The 12,437-nt window shown below is 48.7% G+C and overlaps 1 protein-coding gene across 2 annotated transcripts in view; it reads left to right on the plus strand.

The window, feature by feature from the left end:
- The first annotated feature begins 5,059 nt into the window (after nucleotides 1-5,059).
- The window catches only part of LOC140391684 (high affinity choline transporter 1-like), a 57,193-nt gene continuing 49,815 nt past the window's right edge, over nucleotides 5,060-12,437 (plus strand). The window contains exon 1 of one of the 2 annotated variants that reach the window (XM_072476427.1): nucleotides 5,060-5,101. The gene's annotated coding sequence lies outside the window, so the exon portion shown is untranslated. The remainder of the gene's footprint in view (nucleotides 5,102-12,437) is intronic. The other variant, XM_072476426.1, reaches the window with a different exon arrangement.

Raw genomic sequence — 12,437 nt, forward strand, 5'->3', positions numbered from 1 at the left:
GATCATAGTGGGTTAGTAACCCAGACGACGACAATTGTTGCTTTACCCGCCGGAAAGCGGTTTCTTGCGGCTGACCCCAAACCCAGGTGTGATTTTTCTTTCGCAGAAGCTGCAAAGGGGCCAGCGTAGTTGCCAGATTGGTGAGGAACTTCCCGTAATAGTTTACTAGACCGAGAAAAGAACGAAGATGCGAAGTGTCAGTCGGGGCGGGGGCCTGTTGAATTGCACGCACCTTCTCTGCGACGGGGTGCAAACCTTCACGGTCCACCTGATAACCTAGGTAGACTACTTCCTTTGCCTGAAATACGCACTTTGTGCGACGTAAACGGGCTCCAGCCTCCGAAAGGCGTCTAAGGACAGCCTCCAGATTTTCCAAATGTTCCTGCTCCGACGTCCCTGTAATCAAAACATCATCTAAGTGTACAGCAACACGTGGTAAACCTCTCAAAATGCCCTCCATAACACGTTGAAAAATTGCGCAGGCAGAGGATACTCCAAAGGGCAACCATGTATATTCATACAGGCCCCGGTGTGTATTAATCGTTACATATGGTCGGGAGACAGGGTCCAGCTCCAACTGCAGGTAGGTGTGACTCATATCTAATTTTGTGGACGAGAGTCCACCTGCAAGCTTCGCGTAGAGATCCTCTATGCGAGGCATTGGATATCAGTCGAGTCGGGAAGCCGTATTCACTGTATGTTTATAGTCGCCACACAAGCGAACTGTGGCATCTGGCTTCATTACAGGTACAATTGGTGCTGCCCAGTCAGCAAAATGGATGGGCCTGATAATACCCAAACTCTCCAAACGAGTGAGCTCCCCTTCTACCTTCTCGAGCAAGGCGTAAGGCACCGGGCACGCCCGGAAATAGCACGGCGTGGCTCCTGGTTCGACTTGGATACGGGCTACGGCCCCTTTTATTTTCCCCAAACAAGGCTGGAATAGATCTGGGTATCATCCTAGCACCTCAGTCAACCCTCCAGAAACTGTTTAGAGGATGTGCTGCCATTGCAACCGCAAATGGCGCAACCAGTCCCGACCCAACAGGCTGGGCCCATGGCCGCGCATCACGATAAGTGGGAAACGCCCCTACTGGCGTCCATAAACAACAGGGGTCATTGTAGTTCCTGCAATGTCCAGTGGTTCCCCCGTGTAGGTGGCCAACCTGGCCTATGAGTCGGTTAATGTAAGGGTCTGTATACCCTGCTTGATGCGGTCGAATGTCCTCTGGGCGATCACGGAGACCGCTGTGCCAGTGTCCAACTCCATCTCAAGCGGGTGGCCATTGACCCGTACTGTCACCTTAATGGGGGCCACACAGGGAGCTGCCACACAATGCAGCTGCAGGCAGTCGTCCTCCGTCTCCACGTCCTCGGGAGTAGTCGCCGCAGGTTCATCCACATGGAACGTACGGCCCCTGGGCTGGTCCCAGTTACGGCCCCTGGGCTGGTCCCAGTTTCGGTCGGAACGACGGCGCCTCTGGCGCCCCCAGGACCGCCGTCCGCGACGGTGTCGGCGCCTACAAGTCTGACACGGACATGGCTCCTCATCCATTGGTTCTGGAGAAGGCTCTCTTCTGGGAGGAATGTCCGACGGCCACTGGCGTCGGTCCGGACGTTGCCTCACCCAAGGTACCGCAGGAGTGCGGGGGGAGACTTCCGGTGACGGCGGGCGGGAGGCGGCCGCACAATGGAGGGCTCCCGGTCGGCAACGGCATTTTCGGGGCTTTAAGCCCGGTCCGCAGAAGAAGGGAGAAGGCACGGAGGATGCACAGTGGAGACACAGGAGGGAAAAAGGAACAAAGAAAATGTCGAGGGTGAGCAAGAAAACGGCCGGAAAAAAAACAGGTGGAGGTCCGACGGGGAGTGGAAAGGTCACCGCGGGGTCACCAGGAAAAATGGAAGACCTGGAAAACAGATCCAGGCGACAGAATTTGAGGATTGTCGGGCTGCCCGAAGGAGTTGAAGGACAGAAGCCGACTGAGTACTTTGCCGCAATGCTGGCAAAATTATTGGGGGAGGGGGAGGATCCCTCCCGATATGAACTGGATCGGGCTCATCGGTCGTGGAGGCCTATACCAAAGGCGAGTGAGCCGCCAAGGGCGGTGACTCTGTGCTTCCGTAGGTACAGAGTGAAGGAGAAGGTCTTGAGCTGGGCCAAGCAGAAGCGGGTGGTGCAGTGGGCTGGAGCTGTTATACGTGTATACCAGGACATTACGGTGGAGCTCGCAAGGAGGCGGGCTGCCTTCAACCGGGTGAAGAGGACACTGTACATTAGCAAGGTGCAGTGCGGCATTGTATATCCAGCGAAGCTAAGGTTGACTTACAAGCTCAGGGACTTTTATTTTGGAACGGCGGAAGCAGCGGAGGAGTTTGCGAAAGCAGAAGGACTGTGGCAGAACTGACAAATTGAGGAATGGCCATGTGCCGATGTAACCTCGTGACTGTATTTTCTTCTTTTTTGTATCACTGCGCGCGGGTGTAGAGATTAAAGGAGCCAATGTGGTATATATTTGGACGAGGGAAGGGACGGGACTTTCACTCGAAATGAGAGCTCTTTGGGGTGTAGGTGGATATGCAGGGTTTGTGTGCTAAAAGGGGATCTTTGAGCTTTCCTAGGCAGGGCAAGTGGGAAAGGGACCCGGGCGGGGGCCTCCACGTTGGCCGGTTTAAGCCAGCCAGTGAACAGGAGTCAGGTGGGGGGAGGGGCTGCGGCCATCGGAGCCTGGCAGAACGGGGTCCGAGTGGTCTAGCCGGGTGGAAAGTTGGGGGGGGGAAGGAACCGAGGTTGGGAGGAGGAGTTTTACAAGAGGCAGTGGACAGGAGGAGCTTGAGACCTGCGGTGGGGGAGGGGGGGGGGGGGGTAATCCCTGATTCCTTTTTGCCATTTGTTTATGTAAACATGCGGGTTGAGGTTTGGGGGTTGGTGGGTAGATGGGATTGTTATTATTATGGGGATTGACATATCTTGCCGATTATTGTTTATTGTTGATGGATGTAAATGTGGGAGAAAACGTGAAAAAGGAGGAGAATTTTTAAAAAATTTAAAAAGAAAAAAAAGGAGTGCGGGGGGACGTTTTCGGACGGAAGGGGTTGCGCCCCAAGGCATGCACTTCCATTCCCTGTAGCCCCTGCACTCCTCATTCTGCGCTCTCTCGGGACAATACTATTTGAATGGCCTGTTGAAAAGTCAATGTTGGCTCAGCTAACAACTTTCTCTGGGTGGCCGCATTGTTAATACCGCAAACCAAACGGTCACGTAACATTCCTGACAAGGTCTCACCATAGTCACAGTACTCCGCAATCCTGCGTAGCCTGGATAGAAAATCGACAAGGGATTCTCCAGGAGTCCTCTCAGCGGTATTAAACCGGTAACGCTGGACTATCGTGGACGGGGTTGGGTTAAAATGTTGCCCCACTATATTCACAAGTTCATCAAACGTTTTGGTGTCCAGCGCAGCTGGGTACGTAAGGCTCCTAATCACCCCAAACGTATGCGGGCCGCAGGCGGTGAGCAATATGACCACCTGGCGCTCGTTCACGGTGATATTGTTTGCCCGGAAATAGTAACGCATCTGTTGTATGTACTGGTTCCAGCTTTCCAGCGCAGCATCAAAAACATCCAAACGTCCGTACAGAGGCATGGTATAATAGAAAACAACTTCCAACCTGTATCCAACAAAAATCCAGGCAGGTGGCTTCAGCAGTGTAGACAGCTATTCACTTTAACCTTCGTCGCCAGTTTTGTGAGGGCCACGAAGAACCCAGCACAAGTTTTAAAGATACAAAGTAATAACATTTATTTACAATAACATATATATATGACAGCAGCAGCAGCAACTTCCCTTGCTGCACACTCCTTCCTGCTGGTTCCTAAACTGGCCAGCTGTATTTAGACTTGGAGTTTACTAATGGTTTCTCCGCCCCCCTCATTGGGGAAGCTCATACTCCCACAGGATTGTGGGATTGTCATTAGTCCCCAGCCAATGGTAAGTCGGCAGGTTATAACCGGGGTTTTGGCAGGGATTTGCAGATGTCATGTTCACGGTGTTAAAAACAAGGGTGGCGCTGTGTCCAGAGGTGGCGATTTTCGGGGTGTCGGAAGACCTGGGTATTCAGTAGGAGAAAGAGGCAGATGTTCTGGCCTTTGCTTCCCTGGTAGCCCGGAGACGGATACTATTAGCTTGGAGTGACTCAAAGCCCCCGAAGTCGGAGACCTGGCCATCGGACATGGCTAGCTTTCTATGTTTGGAGAAAATCAAGTTCGCCTAGAGAGGGTCACTGTTAGGGTTCGACTGGAGGTGGCAACCATTCGTGGACTTCTCGGAAAATTAATCATCAGCAGAAGAGGGGGTGAGGGGGTGGGGGTTTAGTTTATCTTTGCGTAGGGGATTAATAAAGGTGGGACCTGTAAGGGAGGGAGACGGCTTTTGCACTATGTTTATAGTCCCATGTATATTGTTTATTGTGTTGTTGTTATAATACCAAAAAATACCTCAATAAAATGCTTATTAAAAAAGCCCAATATCAACTGATGCTTAATCACCTCAGAAGAAGTATAAACCATGCAGCCAATACAATCTCATCAGTTTGCCACCAAATGGCTTAGATTAACATTATCTCAAACAATTTCAATGCCTTGATCCCAATGTTCTTCTTTTCATTAAGCATTTTGGACATTTACCTATTTCAAATGTAGGTATAAATGTAAGTGGTTGTCATCAATGTCTATTAACACAAGCCTATAAATACATCATGTAGAGTAAAAGTAGAATGAGGCCTTTGTACATTGCATACAACAGCGACAAGTCATCCATTAATAAAATGAATCATTAACATATTTTTGAGGTTTTGAGTCAGACCTTTTACGATTCCTTATCACCAAAGGATTATCATCAAGTTGTAAATTTTTACAAATGATCTAAAACAACATTTCAACTTTTCACCTGAGTTGCTCAACTTTGAACTAAATTCAACAGATACGGTATCTACACAGGGTATAAAAGTAAGCTACATTCTTGTTTCATGATAATTCATAGCTAAAGCGACTCTAGTGTTGGAATGAAGTTAGTTTATCCTTGAGAAGATATATAAAATTCAGGTATGGATTTCTGATATATTCACTTTTGATAATTAGTATCTTCTGCCTGGGAGATTGGGTAATTTATCATATGATTTTGTAGAGCTCCAATTTATTAAAACGTATCTTATTAATCTGACGGAGAGTTGATCAACCTGGCTTTATTTTATTTTACTTAATCTGCCTTTGCACTGTTGCCCATTACATGCAAGAGTGGAATCTATGTTGCAGAAGCTGAGTAACTTGCAGCAAGCATTTTAATCTTTACTCAGTAAGATCTGTGATTGGATTCCCAATCAACCATGAAATAAAGAGGATATTGGGACTGGATTGGGTCAAATATTTTTGTGGGGACCTGAATGATGACTGGATGTGTGTTTATAAAAATTGAAACCAGCAGAAGCAGGATTGTGAGAAAAACAGAAAATGCTGGAAATACTCAGCTGATCAGGCAGCAGCTGTGGAGAGAGGCACAGCATCTGGGAAAAGCATATGGGTTTTGGTGTTTGGGAGCTTAAACCAGGAAAAATGTCAGTGGGTCATGAAGGTAGATGCAGTCTATTGGTTTTTGTATTTCCCTTGAGCGCTCCAGGCTTCATGTGTGCAAACCCTCCAGGAAAGACAGGTTGGCCAATTAGCAGATGACAATCCTCGTCATCGATGAAGACGAACATCTTGCCAAGGTTATCCCCACACCCCCACTACCTGCCTTCAAACAATCGCGCAACCTCAAACCATTATTTACAGCAAACTACCCAGCCTTCAGAACAGTGACCACGACACCACACAACCCTGTCATGGCAGTCTCTGCAAGACGTGCCAGATCATCAACATGGGTACCACCATTAATTGTGAGAACACCACCCACCAGGTATGTGGTACATACTTGTGCGACTCGGCCAACGTTGTCTACCTCTTACGCTGCATGAAAGGATGTCCCAAAACTCTTGCCACGGTTTACCTTGGCTCCCGAGGCCAGTTCAAACTGGTCGCAGGTGGTCAAGAGCCTGCATACAGACGCAGGATCCGAGCAGAAGACGGAAACGTCGTCCATGTACAGGGAGGCCTTGACTTGCATGCCTCCACTGCCTGGGATCGTCACTCCCCTTATACCCGGATCCTTCCTGATGGACTCGGCAAAAGGTTCTATGCAGCACACAAAAAGGGCAGAGGAGAGAGGGCAGCCCTGCCTGACTCCGGATTTGATCTGGAACTTTTCTGATTCCCACCCATTGATTGAGACTGCGCTATAGATGTTTGTGTAGAGCAGTTTGATCCAATTGCGAATTCCCTCCCCAAACCCCATTTTGGAGAGCACATCCATCATGTAGGTGTGCGATATTCTGTCAAAAGCCTTCTCCTGGTCAAGGCTGATGAGGCAAGTGTCCACCCTCCTGTCCTGCACGTAGGCGATCGTATCCCTGAGTAGCGCGAGGCTATCAGAGATCTTCCTGCCGGGCACAGCACAGGTCTGGTCAGGGTGGATCACCGACTCCAGAGCAGACCTGACCCGATTGGCGATGACCTTGGCTAGAATTTTGTAATCCACATTCAACAGTGAAATGGGTCGCCAATTTCGAATTTCTTCCCTTTCCCCCTTCTGCTTGTAGATGAGGGTGATGATGCCTTTCCTCGTCTCGAAGGACTTGGCGGCCTTTGTCAGCTCATCCAGAGTTAGTGGTTTGTCCAGGTTTTCCAGCTCGCTGTCGCCTATGACCTCCGTGAGAGTCGACAGGAAGGTCTGGGAAACAGTGCTATCTGTTGGCTTCAGGTCATACAGTCCGGCATAAAAGGATTGGCTGATCCTCAGGATGTCAGACTGCGATGACTTTACAGAGCCATCTTCTTCCTTCAGGCTGCTGATCACAGAGGTCTCTCTGTGTACCTTTTGGAAGAAGAAACGTGAGCACTTTTCGTCTTGCTCCACGGAGCGGACTCTGGAACGGGTGATAACCTTGGAGGCCTCCGAGGTGTAGAGCAAGGCTTGCTGGCTCTTCACCTCTTGGAGATCCTCCTTGACATCCACCCCCCATCGACTGCAGCTGGAGCAAATTCTGCATACTTTTCTGGAGCCTGGACATGACCCCTCGTCTCTCTCTCACCTTTTGAACGCCCTTGAGGATGAAAAACCTCTTGATATTCCCCTTGATTGCTTTCCACCAGAGATGTGGGGCCTCAAAGAGGGGTTTCACGATTCTCCAACCCTTGTAATCCCTCCTGAGTTCCTCGAGGTTCTCAGGGGTCAGCAGTTTTGCATTTAGCTTCCATGTCCCCCTGCCTACCCCCTGGTCTTCCTGCAGGTGGCAGTCAGCCAGTAGGAGGCAGTGGTCAGAGAAGAACACCGGCCTTACGTCGGTGGACCTGACCGTGAAAGCTCGGGACACAAAGAAGAAGTCTATCCTGGAGCGGACGGACCCGTCTGGCCGTGACCATGTGTATCTACGCTGCGCTCCGTCTGCAGGGTTGCTGCAGACATCGAACAGCTTGGCGTATTTTACCGTTTCCATCAGGAGTCTGGACGTAGGGTCTAGTTTGCTGTCGGCTCTGCTGGATTGTCCAGCCGCATCGATGATGCAGTTGAAGTCACCGCCCAGGATGACCGGCTTGGAGGTGGCCAACAGCAGTGGGAGTTGCTGAAGGACTGCCAGCCGCTCACTTTTTACGGCCGGGGCGTACACATTAATAAGTCTGAGAGGGGTGTTTTTGTATTTCACGTCTGCTACGAGGAGGCGTCCGCCCACCACCTCCTTAACGTCGGAAATGGTGAAGTTACCTCCCCGCAGCAGAATACCCAGGCCGGAGGAGCGGCAGTCATTTCCTCCTGACCAGATGGATGGCCCATGGGACCACCAGCTCGACCAGCGCCTGTAGTTGCTGAGGTGCGGAATTCCGCACTCCTGCAGGAACAGTAGGTCAGCTTTCACATTTGCTAAATAGTTGAGTGAGGCTACACACCGCGAAGTATCTTTGATGCTTCGCACATTTATGGATGCGATTTTTAAACCCATTATAAAAAGGTAGATTTAACAGTCTCAAGAGTCCACAGTCTATACAGTTGGCTGTTCCAGCTGTTGAATGTTCCCCAGCATGCCGGTGGTGCTCGCAAACGTTAGCACAGTTGCAGGGCTGAGAAAACTGTTCTGGTCCGCACTGGCCCCGTGATCTTGATGCAGATGTAACGCATACACCAAACATAGGTGTTGGTTCAATATGATTTATTGAACTCCAGTAACGAAACACACAGCTGCCTGTGGGTTGACTCACTATTCCTCTAAGTAAACTAACACTAACTATCTAGACCAGGCTAACTCTGATCCACGTGTAGAAGGTGTTGAATGATTTGTACACCCTGACTGTCACTACAGCTATCACCAGTGGAAAGAGGCGGAGTGCTGATGCCTCGTGTGTTTTATAGTTGGAAGCCTCTCTCTGCTGTTCTGTCTGGTGATTGGTCGCGTTCTGTTCTGTATATTGATTGACTCACCTGGGTGTCTGTCACTGCCTGCTTTTACCTCATGGTGTGCATGGGTGCATATTATGACAATACCAATCAAGCCTGGATGGTGTCAAGCTTCTTGAGTGCTGTTGGAACTGAGTCATTCAGTTAAGTGGAGAATATTCCATCACATTCCTGATGAGGATGGGCTTTGGGAGTCTTGCTGCATAAGTCCTCCCTCTGACCTGTTCTTGTAGCTACAGTATTTATAGAAACATTAGAAATAGGAGCAGGGTAAGCCATTTGGCCCCTCAAGCCTGCTCCGCCATTCAACGAGATCAGGTCTGATTATCTACTTCAACGTCATTTTGCTGCACTATCCGCTTGACGTCTTTAATATGTAGAAATCTATCGGTCGCTGCCTTGAATATACTCAATGACTGAACCTCCACAGCCCTCTGGGGTAGAGAATTCCAAAGATTCAAAGAAATTCCTCCTCATCTCAGTGCTAACTGGTCGACCTCTTATTCTGAGACTGTGTACCCTGGTTCTGGATCTCACAGCAAGGGTAAACATCCTTCCTGCATCTACCCTGTTGTGAACTCTAAGAGTTTTGTATGATTCAATGAGACCATCTCTCATTCTTCTAAACTCAAGAGAATACAGGCCTAGTATATTCAATTTCTCCTCATAGGACACTGCTGCCACCCCAGAGTTCAAGCTGATGAACCTTTGTTTCACTCCCTCTATGACAAATGTATCCTTCCTTAGGCAAGGAGACCAAAGCTGTACACAATGCTCCAGATCTAAATAGTAGAGGTTGCCGAGTTTGGAAGGTGCTCTCGAAGAAGCTTTGGCAAGTTACTGCAGTGTATCATAGTCATAGAGGTCTACAGCACAAAAATGGCCCTTCAGCCCATCATCCCTGCACCGCTCAAAAACAACCACCTACGTATTCTAATCCCATTATCCAGCACTCGGCCCATAGCCTTGTTTGGCATTGCAAGTGCACATCTAAATATTTCTTATATGTTATGAAGTCCACTTCCTCAACCACCCTTTTAGGCAGCGAGTTCCAGACTTCTACCACTCTCGAGGTGAAATGGTTCTTCCTCACATCCCCTCCAAACCTCCTGCCCCTTACCTTAAATCTATGCCCCCTGGACATTAACCCCTGTACTAAGGGGAAATGTTTCTTCCCGTCTATTCTATGTCCTCATAATTTCATACATCTCAATCACGTCCCACCTCAGTCTCCTCTGCTCCAAGGAAATCACCCTCAGTCTATCCAATCTCTCTACATAACTGACACTCTCCAGCCCAGGCAACATCCTGGTAAATCTCCTTTGCACCCTTTCAGTACTATCACATGCCTCCTGTAATGTGCATTCCAGAACGAGCTGTGGCCTAACCAATATTTTATACAGTTCCAGCATAACCTCCCTGCTCTTAAACTCTATGCCTTGGCTAATGAAGGCAAGTATACCATATGCTTTCTGAAATACTTTATCCACCTGTCCTGCTACCTTAAGGAACAGGTGTTCATGCACACCAAGATCCCGCTGATCCTCGGAGCTTTCCAAGGTCCTGCCATTTATCATGTATTCCCTTGCCTTGTTTGTCCAACCCAAGTGCATCACCTCACACTTACCTGGATTGAATTCCATTTGCCACTGATCAGCCCATTTGACCAGCCCATCTATATTCTCCTATAATCTAAGGCTATTCTCACTATCTACCACCCCACCAATTTTCATATCATCTGCAAACTTACTGATCAACCCTCCTATGTTTATGTCTAAATCATTTATATAAACCACAAACAGCAAGAGCCCCAACACTGATCACTGTGGGACCCCCCTGGACAAGACTTCCAGTCAGATAAACACTCTCGACCATCACCCTCTGCTTCCTGTCACCAATTTTGGATGCAATTTGCCAAAAATCTTTGGATCCCATGGGCTCTTACCTTTGCTATCAGTCTCCCAATTGGGACCTTATCAAAAGCCTTGCTGAAATCCAAGTAGACTATGGCAAATGCATTGCCCTCATCCACACACCTGGTCACCTCTGAGAAAAATTCAATCAAGTTGGTCAGACATGATCTCCCTTTAACAAAACCATGCTCACTGTTCTTGATTAATCCCTGTCTCTCCAAATGCAGATTCATCCTGTCTCTCAGATTTGCTCCCAATAGTTTCTCCACCACTGAGGTTTGACTGACAGGCCTGTAGTTTCCTTGTTTATCCCTTCCTTCCTTCTTGAATAATGGTACCACAATGGCTCTCCTCCAGTCCTCCGGCACCTTTCCTGTGACCAGAGAGGAATTGAAAATTATTGCCAGTGCCCCTGTTATTTCCTCCCTTGCCTCACTCAATACGTTTCATCCAGACCTGGAGGTTTATCTACTTTTAAGCCTGCCAAATGACTCAGAACCTCTACTCTGTCTATGTTAATTTATTTAATTTTATCACAGTCCTTCTCCCTGATTTCTATACCCACATCATCCCTAGTTAACACTGACACCTAGAACCCTACATACACCTGCCAGCTCCACACACACATTACCAATGTGGTCCTTAATGGGCCCTACTCTTTCCCCAGTTATCCTTTTACCCTTAATCTACTTGTAGAATAATTTAGGATTGTCCTTTATTTAACCTGCCAGTATCCTTTCATGTCTCCTTTTTGTTCTTCTAATTTCCTTTTTAAGTTCCCTCTTGCACATTCTATACACCTCTAAGGCGTCTGCTGTTTTGAGCCTTCAATATCTGCCGTAAGTGTCTACTCCCAGTCCACTCTGGCCAAATCATATCTGATCTTATTAAAATCAGCCTTCCCCCAGTTTAGAGCTCTGTTATGGAAAAGACAAGAATAGGCCTGAAATTAATCTTGACTCTAAACTTAAGTCCAGGACCACCCCCTCTCTCGCAGGACCTACTATGCACTGGCTTAAAAGGTTCTCCTGGATGCCTTTTAAGAATTCCGCTGCCTCTAAACCTTTTACACCATGACTACATCAGTGTCATGGCCGAGGGAAGGGCAGGATTGACATTGGCAGCTCAATATTCCAGGATATGGGCGGCAGGATTTTCCGTTCCTGAGACTAAGTGTTGACGCCGGGGTACGATTCGTGGACACCCTCGAGAACAAAACTGGCGTCCAATGTTGGGGAAGTTGAAATCCCTCCACTATCACTCCCTATTACTTTTACACATCACTGAAATTTGCCTACATATCTGCTCTTGTATTCCACTTGGACTGTTAGGGAGCCTAAATAACACTCCCATCAATGTGATTGCTTCTTTTTGGTTCTTACGTTCTACCCATATGGCTTAATTTGAAGAGCCTTCTAAGATGTCGTCCATCCTTACTGCTGTAATTGAATTCCTGGTCAAAACTGCGCCACCACCTCCTATTTTACATCCTTCCGTGTCTCGCCTAAAGATTGTGGACGGATTCTTTCTTGGTTGACACTGGAATCGGGAAACACAATTGGGCAGAGAATCGGTTTTGACGCTGAAATCATGGTAGGCGCCGGTTTCACGCCAAATCGCAATTCTCCGGTGCCTCGACAGCGGCGTCAGTGCGTTCCACTTCGCATGTACAGTAAACACCCTTGGCATATCATTAGCAGACCTGACCCGGTATTCTCTGGGGCCTCTGAGATTCTCCGCCTCCACCAAGCAAATTCCCAAAGGCGAGGCTAGCTTATGCTTGCCGCCGACAAGGGGGCTTCTGCCAGGGCCAGGGGGTGTAGTGGGGGGGTGGCCAGGAGGTGGGCTATGGGGTCGGAGTGGATGGGCACAGAACACCATTGCCACAGCCTGCAAGGCAGCCGTGCAGCTGTGCACACCGTAGATTGCCCACTGTGTTAGGGCCACAGGTCATATGGGTGCCCCCCAGGCCACCCCCCCCCCC

The sequence above is a fragment of the Scyliorhinus torazame genome, chromosome 15 (assembly GCF_047496885.1).
Source record: "Scyliorhinus torazame isolate Kashiwa2021f chromosome 15, sScyTor2.1, whole genome shotgun sequence".
In the NCBI taxonomy this organism is placed as follows: Eukaryota; Metazoa; Chordata; class Chondrichthyes; order Carcharhiniformes; family Scyliorhinidae; genus Scyliorhinus; species Scyliorhinus torazame.